This window comes from Astyanax mexicanus, chromosome 12 (genome assembly GCF_023375975.1).
Source record: "Astyanax mexicanus isolate ESR-SI-001 chromosome 12, AstMex3_surface, whole genome shotgun sequence".
Taxonomy (NCBI): domain Eukaryota; kingdom Metazoa; phylum Chordata; class Actinopteri; order Characiformes; family Acestrorhamphidae; genus Astyanax; species Astyanax mexicanus.
The window spans coordinates 39,323,840-39,338,970 of record NC_064419.1 but is presented as its reverse complement, the minus strand read 5'-3'; the positions used below and the strand labels follow the sequence as shown (position 1 = coordinate 39,338,970).

The 15,131-nt window shown below is 40.5% G+C and overlaps 1 protein-coding gene across 2 annotated transcripts in view; it reads left to right on the top strand.

Annotated features, from left to right (window-relative positions):
• The window catches only part of LOC103033322 (IQ motif and SEC7 domain-containing protein 2), a 134,572-nt gene that overhangs the window by 79,400 nt on the left and 40,041 nt on the right, over nt 1–15,131 (top strand). The gene's annotated exons all lie outside the window — the stretch shown is intronic.

Here is a 15,131-nt window from a genome sequence, read left to right as displayed (position 1 = left end):
GACGTTTAAACTTTAAAATCCACTGATATATTGTGAATCATCATGTGATCTGTGTGGTGTTTGGACTCTTTAAGGAACTTTACATAATAGGTTAAGTGTAGAGTTGAATCACTGAGTGAAATGGTTCACAAATGGAGTGCAAATTTTAAAAAATTGATGCACAAAATGTATTACAAGCCCATGAGTTGATATCATACTTTGATCTTGTGTAAACACAGCCGTGGGGAAACTCAGAGATGACACAGAGCTCAGAGCCTCAGAAACTGGATAATACTTCAAAATGCGTGTTTGAGTCTCGATCCTGTGTTGTGGACTAGAACATATATTGTGTATTATACCACAGTTAGTTCCGACCCTGCAGTGTGATTGGCTGAGAGGCATTTTATGAGTGACATTATCAGCCAGTTTTGCACTGTAACCGAAGCTCTCTTCGTATTGCTCCGCCACATACAGGTAACCTAGCAACGATGCAGCGCTTACAAGCCAAACAGTGCAGCTACAAACAGCGCAGCAGTGGAACTATTTTAACTCACAGAGTTTTTATAACCAAACAGATCTGATTTTTTTCGTCCTCTCTAAATCAGAATCTTTCAATAAACAGTGATAATGGAACTGTGGTATAATCACAATAATATAATCTATGAATTGTGACTATTGCTGTGGCGTTCTGTGTCCTGATAAGGCTTTTATTTAATATAGTACGGTCAAATTCTGAATGACGATGTTTTGTGGTTTATTGAGGTATCAGAACAGTGGAGAAGCACTTGGTTAATGGACTTGCATTGACTGATGATGCCAATGCCGGAATGCATGTGTCCATTACAGACAACGGGCTTTATATTACATTGCAAATGTTATTTTTTAACTGTAAATCCTTTATGCAACGTTTGCTAGTTCTCTCTCTCCAAAATTCCATGTGTTCACTTGTTATCGCCAACAAATGTGACTGCTCAGTGTAAAGTGCTGGTGATAGTGATATTAAGCTTGTTGGAACATAATGAATTGTGATTATCAGTTGACTACCCCAGTCAGGATTAGAGTGCTGTTTTCAAGATGAGCTGGATCTTGCACTGTTTCGCACGGCTGTACACGTGTTTGTTCTGTGCTTTAAAATAAGCCCCAGTGACGCTTTCACACGCCGTCTCCTCGTTTAACCTGAGATAGAGCAGTGAGTATGCACACCCCACTTTCTCACTCGGCATAGTGTGATCACACACACACACACACACACTATGTCTCAAAATACACTCAATTAAACACTCTGATGAGTCAGACAGGTTACAGTTTCATTTTAAGCTGTTAGTTGAAACCATATGGTTCACAGCATCACAATTAAACAGGTTCTTCATTAAAGCTACCACGGTCACAATAACCTACAGTCACACACACACTCACAGGAATACACATAAACACAGTAGCACACACATCTTTTGATTTACTTGATCAGTAAAAAGCAGAGGAAGTCGGAAAATAAGGCATTTAAAAGCTTGGAGACATTTCAACTTTGAATCCATTGATATATTATGAATTATCATGTGATCTGTGTGGTGTTTGGACACATGAACATACAGTTAAAACACATGACTACACATAAACACAGTAGCACACACAATGCACGGACCCTGCAGCGTATCATCATCGTCTCAAGGCAGTAGCTTCGTTGATCAAAGGCAGGCTTGGCCAGCTAAAGGGCCCCTGAAGGCCTCCATTTGGTGCCTGGGCCCAAAGCCGGATCCCCAAGCCTCCGCAGCCACTCCCTCCCTCAGTGCCAGCACAGACAGAAGTAGGTCTAGGAGCCTCTGCAATCTATGTGCTCCATCCTCACCACAGAGATCACCACTTACACTCACACAGCTCACAGAGTGAGAGTGATCACCTGGCTCTTTAGTAGGTTTGGGCGATATGGTCCTAATATAATATCACAATATCACAATATAGTAATTGAGCTCCATTGGCTACCAGTTGATGCTCTTACAGTCGTCTATAAGGTGATGACAGAACAGCTCCTTCCTACCTGCACTGATCACTCCTGAAGGCTTACGCTACCTACCGGCCGCTGCGCTCCTCCAATGAACGTCGCCTCGCTTTGCCAAACATTCACACAAAGCAATCCAGACTGTTCTCATACAGAGTTTCCCAATGGTGGAACAAACTACCTTCCACTACCAGATCAGGAGAATCTCTCGCTATCTTTAAGAAACTCCTGAAGACAGAGCTCTTCAAAGAGCACTTACTCTCTTAACACCTCTAACAAACTAACTACTTCTAACCTCATTTCCATCTTCCCCTCTTTTACTTCTCTATCCCCTTATTTCCCTTCGACCTCCTTTAGGCCCTATCTAAAGATGTATTTACCTTTTAACTTCTATTACTTTTGTACTTGACTACTGTAAGTCGCTTTGGACAAAAGCGTCTGCCAAATGTAATGTAATGTAATGTAATCACAATTCATGGTATTTCCGCGATAATGAAACTCTTGGCGATATGACAAAACACTAAATGAAAGAATATATATTTTAAGATTTTTTTATTATTGTATATGATATGATATGATATGGGAAATATTAAAAAAATACAAGAATTTTATCAGATTTTAACAGAAGTAAATAATAAAGAATGTCATGATACTAATAATGCAGATTTCTCCTTTAAGGGAATGAAGGTGAATAAGTGTTCAGTTTAGGTTTGTACTTTTTTAAATTAAGTTAAATTTCTTTAAAAGATTTCAAAATATTACTCTCTGTAAAGGGAGAAATAAGCAAATCCCTCCCTATATTTAAAAAAAAAACCCAGTATTTTCTCAAGCATCTATTAAGAAACTGGAGAAACTTTTATAGATTCTGCTTTTGAACAAAAAAAAATCTATCAGTGTTGTTATAAAAGGATTTCAAGGACAAATATTAGTGCAATCCAGCTCTTTACCATGCTGCTGTGTAGGGCTGCCACAAACGATTATTTTTATAGTCGACTAATCACCGATTATTTTTTATGATTAGTCGACTAATCGGATCATACGTTAATTGAATATAAAACACAGTTTATCACAATAGAATGCAGCTGCTATTATACAACCAACATTAGATTTCAGCTATATGCTAACTAAAAATAAAAACAATTAAAATCATAGTTCATTAAACCTTTAATGAAATATGCAGCTTGTTGTAACAGACAATTATTTTACTGTTTAGCATAAAGTGTAAACAACTGTGTAAAATAAGGATAAGGCACTGGCATTTATGAAACATCTCAACCGTGAGGTTGTTTGAACTATTATGAAAAAAAAGTATATTAATAAAAAATGCCTCTCTGTCCAGATATTGTGTACATTACCGTACACAGGGCAGCGGTCTGCACAGATCTGATTGGCAGAGGAGAGCGTTTGGTGATTTTTTCAGAATGAAATCCTTCTCTGTAGTTTATCGGTTTGGGACGGCATTTGTGACAACGTCTGGGTCCGGATCCGGATCGCGGTCCGCCTATTAGTGACCTCTGTTTTAAAGCTATCAAGATGAGTAAGTTAAGTACTAAGTTAACGCTCTGTTTACGCTAATTTTAGCAGCTAAATAGCAATTTAGCTTCTTCGTCATTTAATCAGCCACAACATGCCTCCTTTTCAGGTGCTCGTGCATCGCGGTTGTGCTGCCGAGGAAGGCAAGTTCTTCATTGCAGATATTGCATTGCACGCGTTTCACTTTTATTTTCTTGGTGATCCCACACTTTTGAGTTCTGTAGCGGGGTAGCCATGAAACCAGAGCCTGTCTGTATAATGTCCTGAGATGTCGTCCACTACCTACCCCGGTTTCCACTACTGCGCATGTGCGTCCAGGACAGAAAGGCAGTCGCAGCAGTTTGGAGAGAAAAACAAAGAAAAAAAAACAACAACGACTAATCGACTATTAAATTAGTCGTCGACTATTTTAATAGTCGACATAATCGTGACTAGTCGACTAATCGTGGCAGCCCTACTGCTGTGTTATTGTAATAGTATACTTTATTGCATCAGCAAGTATGAACCAATATACAGACATTCATACATCAGCTGTTTGAATATTTAATAATACACACACACATGCACATACACATATGTTTGTGTTTGAAATGTACTGGGAGACAGATTAAAGTGTGTAAATCTAAATTTGGAGTCTGGAGCCAGACGAACATGTGCCCTGAGGCTTTCCAGTGGGAAGAGGAGAAGCAGAGGGAGCTGTTTTCCCTCATGTCCCCTTACAAACAGCCATTTTTAAGTCAAGACAGACAGACTCTGATTCATTCATTCGCTACACCACAGGAGGATGTGTAACCCCTATTTGGGATCTCTGGGGGGTTCTTTACTGCTGTGTAATTCAGCACTAAACCAGACCACCATGGCTGCTGTTAGACATGGCAAAATAAAATGTTGAAAAAGAAGAAGTCCCATACTTTACCCAGCTTATTGTATTGTTTAATTATAGTGTACCTTTTTACAGTCTGTATGTACTTGAATATTGGGACTAGGAAATATATAGCATTATATATAGCAATATATAGCATGTATTGAATAATAATATTATATGTTTTTGTGGGATTTTGAGTGGTTTAGCGGGCAAACGAATCTTTTACACAATGCATATGAACGCACTGCCCCCTCCAACTCAAAGGCGTTTTCTGCGCCGTTCAATTAAATTGTTTTAATAAATGGGAAAAGGTTTTATATATGGCGTCACATCAATGTCAAAAGTCGAGGGCGCAAAAATGTAAGTAGGGGGCGCAAAAATACCAGGTGAAAAAAAATTAACCGGCGTGTTTTAACATTTTGCGTGTGTAAATGAACTGTCCGTGAGCACAAATGTGAGACTAGCGAGCAACAAAAAGTGAATTGTGTGCGCACTGAAGAAAATGTTGCTCTCGAGCTTCATTTTTCTCCTCTCGGGTGCTTTTTTTTTTCTCGCGCGCTGTGTGAATTACCTGCTGCAGCAGTTTGTGCTCGACTGAGTGTTTTGCGCTTGAAAGGGGTGGTTTTGACAGTTTGGGGGCGGGGTCAGGGTCGCCTCCCTCAGTGAACGCTATTGGCTGATATTTCCAGGGTTCGTGACGGACAGCCTACCTCCACAAGCCGGAGGAGGGCGGAGAAAGAAGGACGGCAGGAGAGTTAGCTAACTGGCTATGCTAACATCCAAACAACCCGCTCTCTGGCGCGTCGGAGTTTAGGGCCTGGAGCGACCCGCTCTGTCTACCCGTGCTCTCGCCTGATGTTCCCCCAGGAGCCGGTTGCTCTAGGCGCTAACCCAGGCAGACAGAGCCGGCGAGAGACTGTCGCTACAGGCGAGAGCCCGGCAGACAGAGCAGGTCGCTCCGGGCAGACAGAGCGGGTCGCTCCGGGCTGACAGAGCGAGTCGCTCCGGGCAGACAGAGCGGGTCGCTCCGGGCAGACGTGTGATGTGACGCCATATTTATACAAGCTTTATTTACTATAAACAAATAAATATAAATAGTATATAAATAGTATTTTTATAAATATAAATGTTCAATTGAGCTTCATAACACTGTCTTAGAGCTTGATTTGGAGCGTGTTGGTAAAACGTCAGGCATAACGTGAAATAAACCATTCCCTTTAAGAGCCAGGTGAGCTCTGACTTTGGCGTATTGATATTTGAACAGCACAGCACTTCTGCGCTCCTTAGCAGAGGGGACTTATCTGCAAGTTCACACTGTAAAGGGGCGTAAGCAGCTCATTTACAGGAACAGCAATGTAATTTTATTTAGTATTATGTTTATCGTTGATGTAAAAGTTGAGGTTGCGCACCGCCGCATGTCCTTGTGTGTCTAATTAACAGGGTTGTCCGCACGTTGAGCATGCGCTGTGCACCTGCGTTGCCAAGGTAAGTATGGACATTTGACGGGTGACTGTTGTCAGGGTTCTAATCAGTCATGGGTGTACCTGAGTTTTACATTGCCAAGATAGCAATACACCAGAAATTTACCTGAACACACCTCATTTCCAGATCACCATACCCATCGGCGTAGATGTATTCACAGTCGTCTTTAATTTTTTAAACGGTGCAGGCACAAGTTATAAAAAAAGACTGTTCATGGGGTGTAAGATAGCAATGAGCATCACAAAGCGCCTTACGCAGTGTGTAGATAAAAGCCCTATATCATTCATTGGTATGATATTAATACAGTTTGCATTAAATAAACTCAGTTTGCGTGCATTTGTTCCTAATAATGAAAGTCTTCTTAATAAACTGATTCATGATTTTGATTCAGATTATTCTATACAAAACCAGTAACTCTGTAACCAGTTGTGGCAGAATGAAATCGGAAGCAGAAACACAGTTAAAGGCCAAGATGCATGCAGGCTGTGCTATTCCTCATTACAGTGATGATCGATTGATGCCCAGTTGGAATGATCTATAAAGTCTGCTGCTAGTTTTTGGGATGACCTCAGTGTTAAGGATGGTAGTGTAGTAAGCAGCTATGTTAGTGTCCTGTAGTGCTGTGTGTTGTGGCGTGTGCTGCACGGCTGGCTGAGTTTGTGTGTTTGTGGGTTGCCGTGTGAGGTGCCACTCTCTCAAATTAATTGGTTTATAGATTTACACTGAGCTGGCTGAGGCCGGAAATCAATGAGGCCCCTAAGATCAATCTCTCCTTTCCCTTTCTCTTTCCCTGTCTCTCTCTCTCTCTTTTTCTTGGTCTCACACTTTTTTTCTGTTTAATCCTGTTCAAGATAAACAGAAATTATTAATATGTTAATCTAGTAACCTGGTAATTTCCATATATAATATACAGCATTGACAAAAATAAGAGACCACTTAAAATGATTAGTTACTTTGCTTTTACCAAACTAAAAACCTCTGGAATATAATCAAGAAGAAGATGGATGATCACAAGCCATCAAACCAAACTGAACTGCTTGAATCTTCGCACCAGGAGTAAAGGCATAAAGTTATGCAAAAGCAGTGTGTAAGACTGGTGGAGGAGAACATGCCAAGATGCATGAAAACTGTATTTAAAACCAGGGTTATTCCACCAGATATTGATTGTTGAACTCCTAAAAATATATGAATCTGATATATTTTGTTTTCTTTGTATTATTTGAGGTCTAAAAGCTCTGCATCTATCATTTTCTGCAAATAAATGCTCTAAATGAATTTGGGAGAAATGTTGTCTGTAGTTTATAGAATGAAACCGCAATGTTCATTTTACTCAAATATATACCTATAAATAGCAAAATCAGAGGAACTGATTCAGAAACTGAAGTGGTCTCTTCATTTCTTCCAGAGCTGTATGTAAATGGATAAAATGTTGGTGTGTGAGTTCAAAGCATGCCATCGATATATAATAATATAGAAGGAGACAGGAAGTGGACTTGCAGAACTTTGGGCTGGAGTTCAGGTAACTCCTGCTTTGGTAGAAGGCCAGACTCATTACATTACATTACATTACATTTCATTTGGCAGACACTTTTGTCCAAAGCGACTTACAATAATGAAGTACAAACGTAATAGGAATTTAGATAACCCATTTTTAGATAGGGCTTAAAGGAGGTCGAAGGGAAATAAAGGGATAGAGAAGTGAAGGAGGGGAAGAAGGAAATGGGGTTAGAAGTAGTTAGTGTGTTAGAAGTGTTAGGAGAGTAAGTGCTCTTTGAAGAGCTCTGTCTTCAGGACTCTCTTAAAGATAGTGAGAGATTCTCCTGATCTGGTAGTGGAAGGTAGTTTGTTCCACCATTGGGGAACTCTGTATGAGAACAGTCTGGATTGCTTGGTGTGAATGTTTGTTTGGTAAAGCGAGGCGACGTTCATTGGAGGAGCGCAGCGGCCGGGAGGTAGCGTAAGCCTTCAGGAGTGAGTGCAGGTAGGAAGGAGCCTGTTCTGTCATCACCTTGTAGGCGATTGTAAGAGCTTTGAATTTGATGCGAGCATCAACTGGTAGCCAATGGAGCTCAATGAGCAGCGGGGTGACATGTGCCCATTTTGGTTGGTTGAAGACCAGACGTGCTGCTGCATTCTGGATCATTTGGAGTGGTTTTACTACGCAGGCCGGGAGGCCAGTTAGCAGGGCATTGCAGTAGTCGAGGCGTGAGATGACGACCGCTTGTACCAGGAGTTGGGTGGCCTGTTGCGTCAGAAACTGTCTAATTTTTCTGATGTTATAAAGCGCGAAGCGGCAGGATCGAGCAACCGAGGCCACATGGTGCGTGAAGGAGAGCTGGTCATCAACCATAACACCCAGGTTCCTAGCAACCTTTGTCGGTGAGAGAGAGAGAGAGTCGATGCTTATAGAGAGGTTGTGTTGAAAAGATGGTTTTGCTGGTATGACCAGTCTTTGAGAGATTTAATTGAAGGTGATGCTCCTTCATCCAAGAGGATATGTCAGAGAGACACGACGATATAGACAGAGAAAGTGTGAATGAGGGGGTTTGCCACGCCCGCTCTAACGCAACTCGCCCAACCTTGTCCGAAAAGCGCGCTAAAAAGCGCGTTTGCTGTTGCTGCTACAGCGTAGCTGAAGTGAAAGTAAAGTAAAAGAGCAGTCTGGTGTAGCTTGAAGTTCCTGTTAGCCCTGCTAGTGTGCCCTTGTCTTATTTAGGAAATCAGCGCCACCAGACTGTCTTTTAAAGCCGCGAGTAACGCCCCCGAGGTCCGCAGACAGAGAAAGTGTGAATGAGGGGGTTTGCCATGCCCCGCTCTAACCCAACTCGCCCAACCTTGTCCGAAAAGCGCGCTAAAAAGCGCGTTTGCTGTTGCTATTACAGCGTAGCTGAAGTGAAAGTAAAGTAAAAGAGCAGTCTGGTGTAGCTTGAAGTTCCTATTAGCCCTGCTAGTGTGCCCTTGTCTTACTTGACTCCACTCTGATAAGTAATATAAGAAGAACTGTTACACATTTGACGACTGATATTTAACAAAGCAACAGACAAGACAACCCTATTCATTATCAATGCACTTAGATGCACATTAAAAGCTTGGCTCCACCTTCAACCCACCCATGCAGTGATCTCTCTCTCTCATGCCTGGAGAAGACTGCAGTGCCTGGGGATCAGTGAGGGTTAAGGCTTTGGCTCAAGGGCCCAATCGTGGATGCTTATAAAACCTGGGTATTGAAACCACAACCCTGTGATCAATAACCACCACTGCCCCAATCAATACCAACCTGTTAGTAACTAAAGCATGATAATAATTTAATTATTTAAATCACTTTAGGTATAAATCAATCTCATTGCAATTAAACTACCCAGTTTAAGGACAAACAGTCAGCAGCTGGATAAGGATAAGCTACTTTAGGATTTATTCTGCAATATTATGATCTCCAGGGTGCTATTTGTCTGTAACTAAATCAGAGTTGTGTTATAATTGGCTACAGCACGTTAAACACAATTAACACATTAGGAGGGAGTAAACATCCTCCTTCGGATTTAAAACCAGAGCGAAGAGACCAAAGATGATTTTGAGGTTGCAAATCTAACTACATTAGCTCCATTGAAGCGTTGCACACACAGCAGAGAGCGCTTCAGTCCATGTCTCTGCCTTTTGTCTATTACATAGATTTTTCTAAATACCTTTAAACACAAAAGGTCATTATTAAAAGACATAAAACACCCTATACACCAAAAGTGGGCACCAAAAGTGATCACAATACATAAAAACCTTTAATTTCCCAAAATCGCCAGTGCGTCTTATATGAATTCTACCAGTCTGGTTGTAAGGAGCAGTAAAGCCACTCAGCTGAAGTGCAGCGTTATAAAGGAGTTTAAGTGAATTTTCTTCAGCATCAAGGCATTAGCATTAGCCGCTAACCGCAGCGCTAGTTTTTTTTGCCGTTCAGAGTTGAGTGTATAGGACTGTAGCCTGCGTGTTTACAGTGTTAAAACAAGCTACGTGGGGCAAATCTCTTGCTGATAGCACCCTGTATTATCTGAACACTCAGGTTCCTCAGTGTAGCGCTCTCGGGCAGCATTAAGCAGCACTAAGCGCTGCTGCTAACCATGGCTAGCTAGCTAGCGGCTTTGTATATCTTGCTGCAAATGAATGCTTTGGCTTTGGTTATACATCCAAGTACATTCCAGTTCACTTGGATATTTTTTGACCTGATTTTGATCCTTATTATCCCTGTGTTTTGGCTTTCCAGGTAGTGTATATGCTATTATAAGTGGCTGGAAAGTTGTCAGTTGTGACGCCACAGACTGAAGTGAGAAGCTTGCAGTAAAAAATATCAGAACTAAACCAACAAACGTGATCTGAGTACCAGCAAAAGTTAAAACCAGACACAAGCCTAACCAAAAAACATTAGAGCCAAAACACAGGGATAATAAGGGTCAAAACCAGGTCAAAAAAACATCTAAGTGAACTAACAAAAGGGCCAGACAAAATTAGAGACCTTAGCCAAAAAAAGGTAATTTATGGAAATAGACATGCTCAATAGCTGCTCAATACGCAGCTAAAAAAAAAGAACAGGGGAAATACTTTGTGACAAGCTGGACAAACAGACTGGTATACATACAAGGGAAAACAGCTGAAAGGAATCAAAACACAGGTGAGGCTGATCTAGCAATCAGGTGCTGATTGACTGGTTAAAACACATGACAGACAGGTGCATTCTGGGAGTTGGAGTTGAGACAGTAAAGGGTGAGACAGTCTGTAGAGGCATTGAAAGGTGTGACATCAGTAAGTATCTCAGTATTTTTTTTTTTTATCCCTGGCAAAAGGAGCCCTCGGTAACTCTTAAATAAGATCAGTGATCGACCTTTGTTCCAAATAATTATAATAAATTACTGTGTTTAGTAAAGTGGCGTATGTTTAGATCTGATGGTACAGCAGTGCTGATCTGTGTGCTAATGAGGTGGTACAGAGGTAGTGACTCACCGAACCGGCTGACTAAGAGAACTCTTTTAGGATTGCAGTTTGTGTTTCCGTTCAATTATTTAACACAGAAACTAAGACAAAACTATGTGAAACTAAGTCCCAGTGCTGTGCATTATATTTAGCAGTGATAATTCCACACTTTAAGTGTTAGATTGAGATTGTTAAGATCTCAGAAATGTAAAAATAAAGGCCACGAGTCAAAGTTTAAAATATCTTCTCTTCTAATTCTGTGGAGCATTAAATGCAGAGTTTGGTTGGGAGTTTTTTTGCCTCCAGAAATGAACTGGTTTCTATTTTAGTTTTTAGTAGCTTTGTTTTCTGATGCTTGTCTAATGTATCTGTAATGGCCCATACTTTTTTCCATTCTTTACACCCCCCCTACAGCTGGTATATCACATTGATTTGCTGAAAACAGATGGCCACACACAACACTGTACACTGCAGTGTAGATGTATATGTAGAAATCTGTGCATTTGGTTATAATATGGCGCCATATGGGTTGTGATGTATGGGAGCATTATTCATGCACTGAAAGGAATGAGGATCTACACAGATTTCTGTTTTTTGTTAATTTAGTACGAACGAACAATGTATATACACCATATGTCCAAACATTTGTGGACACCCCTTTTAATGAGTGCAGCATTCAGCTACTTTAGATTACAGGTACATTCATTGCTGACCCAGATGTGCAAATGCACATACAGCTAATCTGTCTAGTCCCTGTAGAGATTTATTTATACCTGTCGAGTATAAACTACCGTATTTTACCCCAAACAACAACAGTAGTGCAGCATAAGCCATAGGTCATACACAGAAGATCAACAACAGAATTTAATAATATGATAATCTAGTAACCTGGTAATTTCCATATATAATATACAGCACTGACAAAAAATAAGAGACCACTTAAAAATGATGAGTTTCTTTGATTTTACCAAATTGAAAACCTCTGGAATATAATTAAGAGGAAGATGGATGATCACAAGCCATCAAACCAAACTGAACTGCTTGAAATTTTGCACCAAGACTGGCATACATTTATGCAAAAGCAGTGTGTAAGACTGGTGGAGGAGAACATGCCAAGATGCATGAACACTGTGATTAAAAACCAGGATTATTCCACCAAATATTGATTTCTGAACTCCTAAAACTTCAATAAGATCAAGAAGATCAACAACACAAACCATGGCCAAGGCAGAGAGCAAGGTCCAAAAACAGGCAAGGGTCATACCAGAACACTATCATAAACAGAGGGGCTAAGCTAAATCAGTAGTCAGTAAAGAAACAAGCAGAGGTCCTACACGAAAGGCAGAGAAGATAGAGAGAATCCGAGGTAGAAGAGCTAGAGAACTAGATTTAATTCTGGGCACAGAAAACAGGAAATGAACGAATTCTGTGGGTATATAAAAATGTGACGATATAAGCAGAGGGTAGACTAGCTGTTGCATTTAAATAATGAAGGTAGAATGACAGTATATTGGAAAAAAATGTGATTGAAAGTTGTCTGTTTTGCCATTGAAACCTATGAGGATGGGTGGGGTTACACATCTTTCTGCAACCGAACAGCAGGGGGCGCCCGACCTGTGGTGACTTCACTTTTGAGAGACAGCTATACACAGTCTATGGTCTGGACTGGCTGTAAAAACTTTTGACTGGGATTCCTGCCATCTTGTTTTCAATCACTTAACTATAATGTTGTCATGTGACCACTAGATAGTACAGGCGGTGTCTCCATATGAAGGTAAAGGGTCAACCTTTTAAAAAAATTAGTATAATGGTGTAGAGAGGCAGAAATGTAATGTCCTCGTATGAGGATGCTGGGTCCTGGTATCGTAGATGCTCAAACACAGTACCCGGCCCACAACAGTTCGGTGCAGTACATTCAGTTTCCCAGGAGAAAGATCCTCCGTATCTGAGCCTTTTCATAAACTCTCTATAGAACAGTAATTTAAAGATTTAAGTTTGATTACAGTTTGTTCCCTAAGTAAAAGTAAAAGATGATGTACCCCTGAGGGTATCACCTCAGAGACAAGCTGGGCACCTCCCCGCTGACAGATTGAGACAGCATAATAATTACATTATACATTCATACAGGATATTAATATATATGCTAATATTGAATTATTAAAGCTAAACTGAATGATACACATGCAGCACAGGGGCACAGCAGGAAGTGTGTGTACTGCAGAACAGCAGGGGCCTGGGGCTGTGGTCAGTCTTATCTCTGACTGTTGTGAATATAGGAGTAGACTGTTAGACAGGAGGGGGATTCTGGAGGTCTTCTTGAGCAGCCAGAATCAGAGAGAGCACAATTGGCCATGCTCTGTCTGGGTGGGAAGATGATGCTCTCTCAAGGTGTCTATAAGCTAATGAATCAGAGCTGGGTCGCTGGGCTTTCTTTTGAGCATGCTGGCTACCCAGTGATGCTGCATCAGTGGAAAGTATAAAATAAGCGGTGGCTGACAAGTGCACCAGAATGCAACACAACAAACCATGAAAGAATGTAATATGTGCTTATTGGTCAGAGCTGTTTTGCGTAGGAGCAAGAAAGCAAATACAGGAGGAAGGACTTAGCACCGAAGAACAGCAGAGATAGCAGTTCTTAACAGCTGTAGTAATTATCTGGGTAATAAATCAGATTAAACTGCACCTGAACAGCTAATCAACTCAAACATATAGGGAGTACCGTTGTTACTTGAGTCAGTCACGTTCTCATTAGGTTCTCATTGGATATCGCCACTGATTTCCCAGTTCGATTCGATTCCGATTCTTAAAGTCCCAATTTGACTCAATATCAATTCATTTAGGGGAATTTCAGTTAAAATATGAATGTAAAATGTTGTTACTATACAAGGAACAGTCAAACTTCCATTATTAAAATATTAGTGTTTATATTATGAAGACTTAACACAACGGTTACTTTTTCTTTTTTTTTTACTTTTTAATGTAGTTAATTGTAGTTAATATACAGGTTCGGAATGGCCACTTTACTCAAATGTTTATTTTTAGATAAAACATAACGTGGTTCCAGAACTTTAATGAGGCTTTGGAAGCCATCGTTTTCAACGATGCTGTGCGGAGGTATATACTGGCATTTTATTTGCATAAAGCAAAAACACAACGTGCTTCAGGTCTTACTTTAAAGTAAGAACAGGTGAAAACAAGACTGGAACTTAAACTTAAAACTGTGGAAATACAGAAGAAAAGTACTTACATTTGTACAGAAACTCGCCCGTAGTGCCGACTGCTGAGCGCGCTTAACTGATCACCCTAGCCAGAGGGTGGTGCTCGAAAAAAGGATGGTCTCCCAGAATAAAACGCAAGACGTTAAAACTGTACGGATATACGGGGAAAATGGGCTAATTCTGAGGATTGATCTTGGGTTTATATGAATTGATATTGAATCATTTAATGATTGAATCATTTAAATGAGACCATCTTCTCTCTCTCTCTCTACTGTATTCACAGTAATCATACATGATTACTTAATATTAAGCTAAAATTAACTGAAAAAAACAAAAAGCCATAGACTTTTCTTTTTTAAGTCATCTAGTGGACGTTTGACAGTAGGGAAGATAAAGGGAGAAGGAAAGGTGTTGGTGGGTTGCATAAACATGAGAACAAAGTAAATATGGTGTTTATAGGGCATTGGATTGAGAGAAGGAGGGGCTACAGACAAAATTTAGTTGGTGTGGTGCAGTGGATAACACCATTACCTGCTAATGAGTTACCACATCATGTGGGAGACTGGGGTTCAATTCCTGGTCTGGATGACTATGCTGCGCTACACTAATAAGAGTCCTTGGGCAAGACTCCTAGCACTTTATTGGTCCACCTCAGTAATAGGAAAAAAACCTTGTAAGTGACTTTGAATAAAAGTGTCAGCTAAATTATGTAAACGTAAAATTGTGATGCTCCTCCCAGACTTATGGAGTTAAGTGGGTTCTTCAGTTCCTCTGTTTTTTTTCAGGGCTTCTGAGGCCATTGTAGATAAAGAAAATCAATGTTTTTCACTTCACCTTCCTGTAAAAATGATCAGTATATGTGCATAAAGAATATTTGATATCTGTTTCCATATCAGTTCCCCTTTAATTACACTCAGATCAGTAGAGCGGAATTCCATAACTGTTGGTGTGTATCCATTATTGGTTGAGTTATGGGTTAATGAGCTTTGCGGTGGTCTTCTGGACTTTCCAGACGCAAACCTCAACTGCGGTCTGAGCGGGATGTTTAATTAACTGCCGTCCAATTAATCACACAGGATCGTTAATTATAGCCAGCACTGAC